At 46.2% G+C, this 14332-nt stretch overlaps 1 pseudogene; it reads right to left on the bottom strand.

Moving 5' to 3' along the window:
• Positions 1-415: 415 nt before the first annotated feature.
• On the bottom strand, positions 416-785 carry LOC138074482 (proteasome assembly chaperone 3 pseudogene; annotated as a pseudogene).
• Between the last annotated feature and the right edge of the window lie 13547 nt (positions 786-14332).

The raw sequence follows: 14332 nt of genomic DNA on the forward strand, positions 1-14332 counted from the left end.
TTCAGCTGGACGCTCCACATTATGGTCCCTTTAGGTTTCCTTGGATCTGTCTTCCTCTATTAGTTTCTTCTTCTTTTTTTTCGGGGGGGGGGGGATGCATTTATTTTTCATAAAAAAAGTTTCCCCTAACAATTGAGGGCCATGACTCATTCCATCAATTCTCACACATGTGCAGCTGTCTGGACCTGGGGAGGAGGACTCACAACATTCTCAGGACATGTTTCCCGTCCTCCCTCCAGGGGGGACGTCAGCCTCCAAACCAAGGTCAGCCAGAGATGTTTGTGTTTATTCCACCTTCAAGGGCCAAAGCCAGAGAGAGTTCCTCCTTCTAACTAAAGGAGGGCCTTCAAATCCTTGAGGAGGTGTCTGAGTTGCCTCATGGCCCTCCTGGACAGCAGGGGGCGCCACTCCAAGGTCACCACACCTGGCATGTCAGGATCACCTTCTTCAGGGTCTTCATCACCTCCATGCTCTTGTCCTTCATGGCCAGGGCGAGGAGAATGGCACTGTTTTCCAGCTTCGTGAGACACAAATGCCACCAGGCTCTTTGTGAAGACATGGATGAGATGCTCATCCTTCCCGAGGAGGACTTTAGTGGTCAGCACAGGCTTGCTGATGTCACTGGTCACACTGCTGGGTTCCAGGGAGATCAGAGTACCCATCTTCCCCAACTGGGTCACCATCACCAGGATGCGACTGCTGAAGGCTGTGCAAACCACCTGGGTGGGGACTCCCAACACCACTGGAGTCTTCTGTTTGGATATCACCAATGGTTTACCTTCCATAGCTAAGTCTGCTCCAGGGCACCCAGCTCACAGTGCTGTGTCCAGTTTCTACTTCTTCTTTTTTTTTAAACAGGAAAAGAACTTGACAAATGGCAGCTTTTTAAATTAAAAAAAAAATTTTTATTGGAGGATAGTTGCTTTACAATGCTGTGTTAATTTCTGCTGTACAGTGCAGTGAATTAGTTATACATATACATATATACTCTTTTTTAAGATTTCCTTTCTGTTTAGGTCACCAGTGGCTTTAACAGTTATAGTGATAGAGTTGTAAGTCACACCCATGTAGTCAAGGGCTGTGCAAGGTGCTGAGGGCGGCGAGGAGAGGCATGAGGCACGGCCGTGGCCTGGAGGAGCTCCTAACCTTATGGTAGATGGGAAGAACACTGGGTTTAGAGCCAGACTGGGCTCAAGGCCTGGCTGCCCACCTGATATCTAATAAAAAGTAAAACGGTGATAACACTTGCCTCCCCCTTTGCCATCCTCAGTCTCACTCTAGAGGCAACCACTTTCAACTCTTCTGGTTATTTCTTCTGGTGCCACCTCTATATGTCCAAATAATGAGTTTATACTACTTGCTACAGGCTGAATTCAACAGATTCATATGTTGAAGCCCTAGTTCCCAGTACCTCAGAATGTGACTCTATTTAGAGACAGGGTCTTTATTTTTATTTATTTACTTATTTCCAAATCAGAGTTGCATTTTTTGTTGTTGTTGTTTGCTTTTTAATTTTTTCTTTATTTTTTTTGGTGGCACCATGTGGCGTGCGGGATCTTACTTCCCGGACCAAGGATTGAACCCATGTCTCCTGCAGTCGAAGTGTGGAGTCTCAATCACTGGGATTAGCCACAGGGAAGTCCTTAGAGAGAGGGTCTTTAAGGAGGTAACTGAGTTAATGAAGTCATTGGGGTGGGCTCTGATCCAACATAACTGGTATCCTTATAAATGGAGCTTAGGACACCGACACGTGAAGAGGGAAGACCATCTAAGATGCCTGAAGGTGGCCATCAGGCCAAGGAGAGAGGCCTCAGGAGAAGCCAATCCTCTGACACCTTGATCTTGGACACCTTTATCTGAGGTGCAGAACAGTGAGAATAAATTTCTATTGTTTAAGCCACCTGGTCTGCATTACTCTGTAACAGGGCAGCCCTCACAAACTAATAATTACTACTACCTGATTCATCAATTTTAGGCACTATTTATTTCTAATTCTGAGGAATTAGCTCTCTTACTCCACTCTAAGCCCTATTGTCCTCCCCTCATTCTCACCATATAGTTTTCCACAATTTATAGTGAATCTATATTTAGTGTTTACATTACTGATCATGTAAATAAACACTGTTCACTCAAGCTGTAAACTATTATGTTTTCCTTCTCAAAGTTGGTTTTATCTGGAGTTAGTAATTATTTTTTCAACTGTTTAATTTTCTAAGTACTAGAGTTGTTTTCTTCCAAATAGTTCAAACACATAGCAACAATCTTCCTAAATGCTCAACCTCTAACTGATCAGTCCCATCTTTCCCCTGAAGACCTCTCTCTCATGAACTTCTTGTCTTTCTGTTCCAGTTTGGACTGACTGTTTGCTAAGCCTGGTACACAAATGTTGTCCTGGGATTTCCTTTTTCTAGTCTTCTCTGTCCATCGCCCTATTTTCTGGGTCCACCTCATCTTCTTTGGTTTACTCTCTCATTTTGTTGAAGCACATTCTCCAGTAGCTTCTTAGTAAGGAAATTTTTTCTGTGTCCTTGAAAGTCTGAAAGTATTCTCACCTCATGTCAGATTGGTTGGGTGTGGATTCCAGGTTAGCAACAAGCTTCCTTAGACTGAGCCTCCCTAGGCTTGCTGCCGAGAAATCTGACGTCATTCTGATTCCTGTGCCTTTGTCTGTGGCTTGTTTTTCCACTCCTGATGCTTTGAAAACCGTTTCTGAAATTGTATGACGATATGCCTTGGTGCAGGTCTTTTTCATTTATTATACTGAGACTTTGGTGGGCTCTTTTCAATAGGTGTTGTTTCCTTCAATTTTGAAAAAAAAATTTTTTTAGGAAGTTGATTTAAAAACTATTTATTTGACTGCACGGGGTCTTAGTTGTGGCACATAGGATCTTTAAGTGCAGCAGGTGAACTCTTAGTTGCGGCATATGGGATCTAGTTCCCTGACCAGGGATCAAATCTGGGCCCCCTGCATTGGGTCCCAGTCACTGGATCACCATCGAAAAATCTCAAAAATTTCTTTATCAGGCAACAACTAGATTTGTCATTGAGAAACCCTTAAATGTCAGTGGAGGTTTTTCCTTTTTTTCCTATCCCCACCTGGGGTTTTCAGGGCCTCTGGAGAAGAATTTTCTACTTTCACAGGGAGGATGAGAGGGTAGGGGTGCTAAGGGCCTGGCAGTTGGCGTCCTGGGGGGAAGCGTGGGGGAGGGCCTGGGGCTGTCACTATGAAGTAGATAGATCTTCCCTCCACCCTGCAGTTTTCCATCCTGTACCTCTTCCCTGCCCTTCAAACCCTGCTTGAGATCCCTGAGTATGGAAGCCTCCAGAGTTCCTCCATATGCAGCAAGGCAGTTTATAGAGTTGCTTGGCTTTGTTTTGGCTGTGCTGGGTGTTTATTGCTGCTCTCGTGTTGCGGGGGGCGGGGGGCTACTCCTGTGGTTCGAGGGCTTCTCGCTGTGGCGGCTTCTCTTGTTGCAAACCACAGGCTCTAGGCCCCTCGGGCTTCAGTAGTTGCGGTGCATAGGCTCCAGAACACGGGCTCGATAGTTGTGGCTCATGGGCTTAGTTGCTCTGAGGCATGTGGGATCTTCCTGGGTCAGGGATCTCCTGCATTGGCAGGTGGATCCTTAGCCACTGGACCACCAAGAAAGTCCATAGAATTCTTTGGCTTTTGAGAGCAGAGCTCTGGGGCCGCAACAAAGGGCTCTGCACACGGACTCCAGCCAATTGCCTGGGTTTAACTCTGTGCCTCCAAGCTGACCTTCTGGGGTAACTCATGCTTCCCAGGCATTAAGCCTCTCTGAGGTTAAACTGGGGGAATTGATTTGCTTCGTGTTGGTAATCTCCCCTGGTTGGCACTTAGCCTGTAATTTCTTACAAAGTTTCTATCCAGGTAACGCTTCGCCACCTGCCTTCTGCCTTCCAAGTATCTGTTGACTTTCATCTGCTACTGTCTCCTTTTCTGAGCTTTTGTGTTTCTTTTAATATTTCTTTAGTGTTAAATCCATGAAGTTTTGAGAGGTAGGGGGAAGTAAAGGGGGGTAATCATGTTCAATTAAGAGACTCCAGCCACTTATTTATTTTTGTCTCAACTTTTCTTCAAAATAAGATTTGATGGGAATTCCTTGATGGTCCAGTGATGAGGACTTGGTGCTTTTATTGCTGGGACCTGGGTTTCAATCCCAGGTGGAGGAACTAAGAGCCTGCAAGCCACTTGGTGTTGCCACAAAAAAAAAAAAAAAAAAGAGATTTGATGATGATTGAAAAAAACAGTAAGTACAAATTTTAAAAGAATTAAAGAAAACAGTGGGTATGGGGGAGAAATGTACCAATTTCGAGTTCCTATTACATCTGTAGGTTTTATGACTCCCAAATCCATCAGTTCAGTCGCTCAGTCATGTCCAGCTCTTTGTGACCCCATGGACTGCAGCATGACAGGCTTCCTTGTCCATCACCAACTCCTGGAGTTTACTGAAACTCATGTCCATTGAGTCGGTGATACCGTCCAACCATCTCATCCTCTGTCGTCTCCTTCTCCTCCTGCCTTCAATCTTTCCTAGCATCAGGGTCTTTTCCAAAGAGTCAGTTCTTTGCATCAGGTGGCCAAAGTACTGGAGTTTCAGCTTTAGCACCAGTCCTTCCAATGAATATTCAAGATTGATTTCCTTTAGGATGGACTGGTTAGATCTCCTTGTAGTCCAAGGGACTCTCAAGAGTCTTTTCTAAGACCACAGTTCAAAAGCATCAGTTCTTCGCCGCTAAACTTTCTTTATAGTCCCAACTCTCACATCCATGCATGACTACTGGAAAAACCACAGACATCTTCCTTGGTAGGCTTCATACACCCTTCAAGAAGTCCCATCATCAAGGCCTCCCACCTGCCCCTGTGCCTGTGTTGGTCCTATTTCAGTGCCTGTTATCACTCTCTAGTCGCTCAAGGGAAATCTTTGCTGTGTTCCTCTCTCTTGCCCTCCTCATCAGAACTGTTGCCAGACTCCTGCCAATTAGACCATCGAATCCTCGCTCAGATTGTCTATCTCCATCTCCATTGCTACTGTTGTAGTTTACCCCCATCCCTCACGGGGATCCCTGCTTCAGCCTCCTAACTGATCTTCAGGTTTACCCCATCCTAATCTCCACAGCGATGTGAAAGTCTTTTTTTTTTTTTTTTAATCATTACAATAAAATGTGCTTCATTTTTTTATACAGTTTTAAAGGTTACACTCCATTTACAGTTATTACAAAATATTGGCTATATTCTCCGTGTAGTGATGTGAGATTCTTTTAAAAAAATGCAAATCAGGCAGATTTGATTAAAACTCTTCAGTTGTTTCCCATTACCCTCAAGATAAAGTTTCAAACATCTCAGGCCAAAGAACGCCTTCCATGTACATCTTTCCACAACTGAAATCTGACTCTGTCCCCAGCACCAGTCCATCCCCTACATTATGCTTCCAGTGGGAATTAAGAGGAGACTGCTAGCTTCCCCCCACTTTACACACTATTCTCTAAGGTCTTCATATTGTTTCTCAGTCACTTCCTTTCCTCTGAGGTCAGGCCTCCTGTCTTTCCCCCTCTGCCTTGACCCAGTGCTGATTCCCTGGCCACTCCCTCCTGCACTAAGCCCTCCTGTTTGCCCACAAGCTGCCAGGCAATTCCAACATCAACCTGTTCCATTTTCATGATTTTGGCCAGCGTCATCCCTGGCACATTACGATATTCAACAAGTGTTATTTAAATTGCCATTCAACACAGTGTGTTCATAACGAGCACTTTACTTTCCTAAACTCCACACAGTAATTAATCAAACAGATGTCCTGGGTGCACAAGGACTGGTAGCGGTTAACATAACAAATATATTCTTTGCTCTCAAGGTGCTTGCTGACTGATGAGGCGGAGAGAAAGGCAACCAGGTGATTTTACTGAAAAGTACAAAGTCCTCTGATGAGGTTAAACCCGTGATATGTTGGGGCTCACAGGAAAGGCACGTGATCTGGACTCCGGTGACCTCCATCCAATTTGGCATTCATACTCACGGTCCACAGCCTAAATTTTGTGAATGGCCTGGGAAATCTACAACTCCAAGCTCCTTACTCTTCGACCTCTCCCCTCTGTTCTCAGGAGATCTACTTGTGGGCTCAGCAAAAAGTTATAGGCCATTAGGCAAGAATGTCCTCACAGTCTCTTCATTCTTCTCGTGTTATGGAATCAATATCCATGCTTCTCTTTTCCTTCTTTACCCCTTTACCAGAGCTCTGCACCTACCAAACCAGTCTCCTTTGGGCCCTCACTCCATCCATTACTTCCTATTCCCCTGGGTCCTCAACTGGTCTCTTTAATTAGGCATTTTTCTGTGAACTTACTTAATTCTTACCAAGCCTAAAATAAAAATAAGCAAAAAAAAAAAAAAAAGAAAACAAAAGTCACTTATCTCTACCTCCTATCCCCCTCCAGTCACCTTTCTGGTTTTCTCACTTCACAGCAAAGCTTCTACACACTCTCTGTTCCTCCACAGACCATTTTCTCCTCAACTCACCACAGTTCTGTTTCTCTGCCACCCCTACTCCTACAACTTGCATTACTTCAGCCATGTCTGATAACCTCCTAACTGTGCAGGTCAGTGAAGAGGTGCAGGTCAATCTTGGAGAAGCGATGGCATCCCACCCCAGTACTCTCGCCTGGAGAATCCCATGGACGGAGGAGCCTGGTAGGCTACAGTCCATGGGGTCGCGAAGAGTTGGACACGACTGAGCGACTTCACTTTCACTTTTCACTTTCATGCGTTAGAGAAGGAAATGGCAACCCACTCCAGTGTTCTTGCCTGGAGAACCCCAGGGACGAGGGAGCCTGGTGGGCTGCCATCTATGGGGTCGCACAGGGTCGGGCACGACTGAAGTGAATTAGCAGCAGCAGCAGCAGGTCAACCTTAGTCCTTTGCTCACCTGTCCTGTTCGGGCAACAGCTAACATCACTGGCCACCTTTCCTGCTCAGAAGGCTTTCTTTCCTCATGCCTCTCCACCCCGACATCTTCTCCTGGACAGCCCGCATCCCAGGCTGCTGCCTCTCTCTGCCCTATCTTTCAGTAAATCCTCAGTAAATTGTCTCAGGTGTGACTAGGAATCCTTCTGGCCCACTGCCAACCTCACTGTCAGCAACTCCATTCAATGTGAAATTCAACAAATAGTGGGAGACAAGTGTATCTCATCCCACAAGCCCCATCCCTCTAGAGATAACTGAGAAAGACACAGTTCCTGCCCTAAGTGGGTAAGGTTACATGTGGCATAGAGTCCTGTAAATAAGCAATTTTAAGTCCAGTAAGTGTAGTCAGCGCTAGAATGGGGCAAGCAACAGGATACTGCAGGAATGTGAGCAAGGGACACCTAACCCAGCTGTTATGGAAGATTTCCAGAGGAGATGCCAACCAGGCTGAAAGGCTTCTGCAGCTGGCCAGGTGAAGAGGTGAGGAAATTGTATTCCAGACAGAAGGAATAAAACATGTAGAGGCTCAGAGGTGTGCAAGTTTAAGGCATATTTAAAGAATTGTGAGTGGGAGGCAGGGCAGTGTAGTGGCTATGAACACAGACACAGGAGTTGGATGACCTTCTACCTCCTGCCTGTGTTATCTTATGCAGATTACTTAACTTCTCCAGGCTTCCCTTCTCTTACCTGAGAAGAGAGGATAATAAGAGTTGACTCTCATAAGGGTCAACAAATTGCCTAGCATATAGGAAACCCTTGGGAAACAGGAGGGTATTGAAGGGCTTTAAGTCCAGAGTGGTGGGCTTCCCTGATGGCTCAGCGGTAAAGAATCTGCCTGTCAATGCAGGATGTGAAGTGAAGTGAAGTGAAGTGACTCAGTCATGTCCGACTCTTTGTGACCCCATGGACTGTAGATGCAGGATACATGGGTTCAATCCCAGGGTTGGGAAGATCCCCTGGAGGAGGGTATGGCAACCCACTAAAGTATTGTTACCTGGGAAATTTCATGGACAGAGGAGCTGGGTGGGCTACAGTCCATGGGGTTGCAAAAGAGTTGGACATGATGTAGCAACTAAACAACAACAAGAAGAAGAAGTCAAGAGTGACAAATATCATCGTGACTGCAGTGCGGAAAGGTGATCAGGAGGGGGCAAGACTAAAGGTGGGGCAGCAGTTAGGACGCTGTTTCCATAATCTTGGCAAAAGATGCTGATGACCCTAGGGCTGGAGAGAAGTAGAAATGTCATACAGGTTGGAGCAGCAGGACCTGGTGACTGCCTGGAGTATGAAAGCTGGAGGGGTCAGGAAAGATGCCCAGATAACCTTGCTTCCTGCTTCACAGAGAAAACACAGCCCATCAGGAGCAACTCCCTCCTCTCCCTCCATTTTTTTTTTTGGGGGGGGGGCTGTGCCACATGGCTTGTGGGATTTCAGTTCCTGGACCATGGACTGAACCCAGGCCATGGCAGTGAAAGCCTGGACTCCTAATCACTAGGCCACCAGGGAGTTCCCTCTCCCTCTACACTTAACCTCACCGCACGGGCACCCAGCTTCACTGCCTGTGCTAGGTTCTGCTCCTCTATCTTCAGGCTCTCCACCTCCTCTGATTTCTCTTATACTTATTCCAATCTTTGCCAACCCCAACACAGAACAGAAACAAAGACTTTCTTTCAAACTTCTATACTTCCTCCCGTGTTTATCTTCAGATTTCTCCCTCTGGCCTACAGGATGAAGTTTATACTCAATGTGGCATAAAATGTTCTTCAAAACTTGACCCCAGCCTAGCCTCACGAACAATCACTTCCACAGTGCAACCAGCACCGACTTCTCAACTCCCCAGGCCCTTCCAGGGCCCTCTTGTATCTCAACCCTGCTCTGCCATCAGGGAATAGCCAGGCTCCTTTCTGCCCTGACACAATTTCCCAAGACAGCTAGGGGTTCTTCAGCATGTGGTTCTACGTATGCCACTCCTCTGCTATGCTATAAAACTTCACCATCACTCCCACTAGAGTGTGAGTTCCTCAAGGGCAGCGATTGGTCCTCCCTGTCTCTTTGTCCCCAGGGCCTGGCCTGGCACAAAGTAGATGTTTAATAAATGCTCGCTGGATGAATGAGTGAAGAAATCAGCCAGCTCCCATTTAGATGGTTATGTCTGAATGTTCATGATATGTAGGTCCATAAAATTACCAACTTCTCAAAGCTGCCATGTGCAGAGTGGCAGATTCCCATCCAAGAAGGCCGGTGCAAAGTCTATGAGGCATTTTACAGCTATGACAGGAGATAGCAATGTCAGCAGCGGTGTCATCTTTGGACACTAAGGACAGGGATTCAGTGCCATGAATGGTCAGTTAAATTGTAATTGGAGTGAACTGTTCCTCTGCAAACCATAATGTTCTTTAGCTGCAGCCAAATGGCATTCAAGAAGAGGAGAAAATTTTTTGAAATGTCAAAGAAATCATTTCCAATTTGGTGCTCACAACCAGAGACTCTAATGATCAGTAGAAATGAGAAGCAAACAAATTAGCGCTAATGGAAAATGGCTTTTGGAGAAGAGGATTTAATTTATAGTCAACTGATCATGGCATGCAGCTTGCAGTAAAAGTCAGTTTCACCAGCTTGATCATGAGAACCAGAGAATACCCAGAATGCCAGAGAAAAATACACGTGTGCCATCATGCTTATTGGAATCTCTCTGTAAGTGGCAGCCAATTAAAATGGTCATTATTTTACCTTGGAGAGAAAATGGTCTGAAAAAATCAGAGCACATGAAATTAAAATCTGGATTAGGAGCCCCCATCCAAATTGGTTTGTCTGTGGCCTTCTAACCTTGGCAAGGTCTTCTGCAAGGACGACAAACCTACTTTGTCTTCAGCCCAGAGTGGTCTCTTTGTTTTTAATTTCCTCTCCATCTTCAGAGGTGATTAATAAATCTAGACTCACCCATAAATCATTTCTATAGCAGCCAAATGGTTCTTCTTCATGCCGGGAAACGAAAATCATAGAAACCTCAAAACCCCCAGCTCTTGTACTAAGCCAAAGGTCCTTAACAACAAGAGAGAAGAGGTATTAAATATCAGAAGGTCACTAGGTCTTGTTTCTAAATAAAATTTCTCCAAGGGCTTCTTTTTGTCCTCCTAAATCAAAAGACATATTTCGAAAAGCAAGAAGCCTCCAGGACATGGGCTGCCAGCCTGGCTCCCTGTCCTCACAAGGCCTAGGAGACAAGGCAGCCGTTCTCTCCTGTTCCTGCTGGTTCCACCTGCAGAATGGACAGACGCCTCTCCCAGTCCTACTCCTCACTCTCAGCTCCTCATTCAGAGAGAGAGAGGGAGAGGTGGAGGGAGAAGACGGAGGTAGAGGGAGAGAGAGAAACATTCTCCTTCCAAACTCCATGCCCAGGGTGTCCTGGCCTTCACCTCTCCCTTAGGGCCGAATGCACGACGATTTGTCACTTTCTCCTCATAGACGTTCTTCCTTCTGCTCCCTACTCATACTCTCTTCACACACCCCTTCTGCTGCCCACCAGCTCCCCACAGACTCCATACGCCCCCATCTCTTCCCCACTGTCAGCTGCCATTCCCTCCATCCTCTCTCCACAGACCATTTTCCCTATTGCTCTCCTGCACAACCCTCTGCCTTTACCAGCTGCCCGGACTTATCTTCATTCTCTACCCACAGACCCCCTTTCCCTCATCCCGGACTCAATTCTGCCTCTGGCTCCACTCTACAGGCCTGCCCTCATGCTCTCCCCACAAAATGTAAATTATCTAGGTCCACCAGAATCTCTTGCCCAAGTTCTGCTCTACGCTTCATCCTCCTGGACCTGATTTCTTGTCTTTCCTTCCCTTCCAACCTTCTTACTCTGCCCTCAAAAGCTTTCGTTCCTGATCAGCAAAGTCTCCCCCACCCTTAGCCCCTTAGCCCCCGAAAGCTGGGTCTTCCTCAGGGCACCATTTCTGCATAGCTAACCCTGGAGAAGGCTGCTTACACTCTTACATCCCAGGGATCTCAGAGCTGGGACAGGGGCTAGGGTCTCCCTACCAAAGCCCACCTCAGTTCCTCCTCTACCTGTTTTTTGTGAAAACACTTGCTACTTTAGCGTCATGCTATTCAGCTGTATTGACCTTTGCCCCTCCTCCTGCTGTCATCTACAGACTACAGAACAACCTGCTGTATTCATCAAGGACCTTGGTGCCTGGCTCACAACCATCCTCCTCCCTTTCCCAGCTTCCAGTTTTGCCACCACCTGGGGGATTTCAATGGCCACATCAACATCCTGGCTGCCTTCTGTACTCCAGTTTGGCACCCCACTACTGTGGCCACACCCCGGACCTTGTCATCACCTGAAACTACTCAAACTTCACTACTCCACTTTGTGATCATAATTCTCTCATTCAACTGTTTCCAAGATCTGGGTTCTCTGACTTCCCTGGGACCTCCAGCCCATAACACTTTTTACACTCTCCTATGCAGTTTAGGTGGAGAAGGCGATGGCACCCCACTCCAGTACTCTTGCCTGAAAAATCCCATGGATGGAGGAGCCTGGTAGGCTGTAGTCCATGGGGTCGCTAAGAGTCAGACACAACTGAGCGACTTCCCTTTCACTTTTCACTTTCATGCATTGGAGAAGGAAATGGCAACCCACTCCAGTGTTCTTGCCTGGAGAATCCCAGGGGCGGGGGAGCCTGGTGGGCTGCCATCTGTGGGGCTGCACAGAGTCAGACACGAATGAAGTGACTTAGCAGCAGCAGCATGCAGTTTAGGGTCTATGGTCCACCATCTCAATCACTCTTTTGCCAGGATTCTCAACTTCGTCCTTTGTCATTCCATTTTACCCACCTGATAAAATTCAAACTGAGATCAACTCAATTCACCTTTCTGCACCCACCAGCAGATGGCCAAATATTGTTGGGGGAAAAATATATAGCACACAACCACGCAGACTGCAGCTGCAATAAATTAATGGTCTCCAACCTCAACAGAAGGACTGATGCTGAAGCTGTAACTCCAATACTTTGGCCACCTCATGTGAAGAACTGACTCTTTGGAAAAGACCCTGATACTGGGAAAGATTGAAGGCAGGAGAAGGGGACGACAGAGGATGAGATGGCTGGATGGTATCACCGACTCAGTGGACATGAGTTTGAGTAAACTCTGGGAGCTGGCGATGGACAGGGAGGCCTGTCATGCTGCAGTCCATGGGGTTGCAAAGAGTTGGACATGACTGAGGGAATGAACTGATCTGAACTGAACCTCAACAGTGCTCATAACTGCCCAGAAATCTGTAGGCTAGCTCAGTCAACCTGCTTCCATTCTCCATGGCAGCTATTTCAATCTTCTGCTTGTCTCAAATCTTGCACTCCATCTCCAACCTCTCTCTCCCTGGCTAATACCATGGTCCTACTACACAGAAACAATAGAATCCACCAAACATGAATTTTCTCAACTTCCTGCTACCAAATCTACCAATGTACTAGTCTTACATGCTTCCTTTCTGGCACAAGGCAGATATCGCTCAAAGTGAATTTTGCCACCAATGCTTTGGATCCCCAACATTATACTTTACCTGGGGGCACCACTCTCTGTTATTTCCTCTTCCCTCTAATCTTCCTCTTTGCTGGATCTATACCGACAGCATTTCTCCCATATGAATAAAAACCCATCTCTCCTTCCAGCTATCACTTTCTCTCTCTTCTCCTAAAGAGCCAAACTTCTTGAAAGTATAGTCTTCACTTCCTCACCTTCCCACTTACTTTTCAGCTCAATGTAATTTGACCTCTGCTCCTGCAGTTTCACTGAAACTGCCTTTACAACCACTTCCTTGTTTCTCAATTCAGTGAATCTTTTTAGATTTTATTTATCTTGATTAGTAATCAGCCTTTAACACTTTCCTCCTTGGTTACTGGAAAAGCATGTTCTACTACTGATTAATGAACTACTGTAGACACTTCACCTCAATTACCTTTGCAGGTTCATTCTCCTTTGCCAGAACCTCAAACACAGGTGCTTCTCAGGGTTCTGTCCTAGGCTCTCTCCTCTTCTTCTTTTAAAAATGTTTATTTCTTCAGCTGCCCGAAGAAATAAACTCCCGCATGCTCAGCTGTGGCATGTGGGATCTTTAGTTGCAGCACGAGAACTCTTCATTGCGGCATGTGGGATCTAGTTCCCTGACCAGGGATCAAACCCAGGTCCCCTGCACTGGGAGCTTGGAGTCTTAGCCACTAGACCATCAAGGAAGTCCCCTCTTCTCTTCTTTCTCTACACAGTCTCTCCGGGCAAGCCAAACAAATCAATCCAGTGTGTGGCTGCCATCTTTAAGACACTACAGACTAAATATTTTAATTTCCAGTTTAGGCTTATCTTGCAAACTCCAGTCAGGCATACTCAGCTGCCTCCTGGACACTTCCACTTGGATATCCCACTGGCACCTCAAACTCACCATGCCCAGAACTGACTCTTTCCTAACAACTCTCCTTTCTGTTTGCCCAAGGCAAGAAATTAGACATTCTTCACATTTCCTACTTATCCCACATCCAACCAGTCACCAAGTCCAGTTCTAGTCCAGTTCTTTTAAACTCATAAGTGTTTAAGGAGTCCATTCTTCTCTTCAACTCTGTTACCTCTCCATGCTTCAGGCCACCATTATCCTTTCACATGACTGAAACAACTTCCTAAACTGGTCTTCCTCCTTCTCCCAGTCTCGAATCCACTCTTTTCATTGATCTTTCTAAAACATTAATCTGATTGTTACTGTTTTGTTTAAACCTCTGCAGCCTCCCCATTGTCCTTAGGATAAAGTCTAAGCTCTGGTGCTCGGTGGCATAAAATGCATTGGAAATATTTTTCCATCAGTAAGATCTACCCATAAGCTCAGGGTTGAGTGTGGCATCAAAGACCTTCCAGAGTCTGGGCCTACCTATTCCTCCAAGATTGCTCTCCCATTAATCTCTCCTCTGGCCAGAAGATGCTCATAGTTCCTGGCACCAACCCCTCACTTTTCTCTTTGAGCCATGCAAGGACTCATGTCTCCACAAGTCTTTCAAAGCCTAGCTCAAGAGCCATCTGCACTGCTATATGTTCCCCTTCTAATTCTGAGCCCCTAAAATCCTTAGGGTCTACTCTTCTTGTAGTATTTATCCCTCCCATAGTATTAGAGCTGGTTCATGCAGGGTTTCTCTCCCTCTCCTTTTAAGAATTATGGAAGTGAAGCGAAGTGAAAGTCGCTGAGTCGTGTCCGACTCTTTGCGACCCCATGGACTGTATAGGGAATACTCCAGGCCAGAATATTGGAGTGGGTAGCCTTTCCCTTCTCCAGGAGAGTTACGGAAGTCAGGGTCAAAAACAATCCTAACT

This window comes from Capricornis sumatraensis, chromosome 2, assembly GCF_032405125.1.
Source record: "Capricornis sumatraensis isolate serow.1 chromosome 2, serow.2, whole genome shotgun sequence".
In the NCBI taxonomy this organism is placed as follows: domain Eukaryota; kingdom Metazoa; phylum Chordata; class Mammalia; order Artiodactyla; family Bovidae; genus Capricornis; species Capricornis sumatraensis.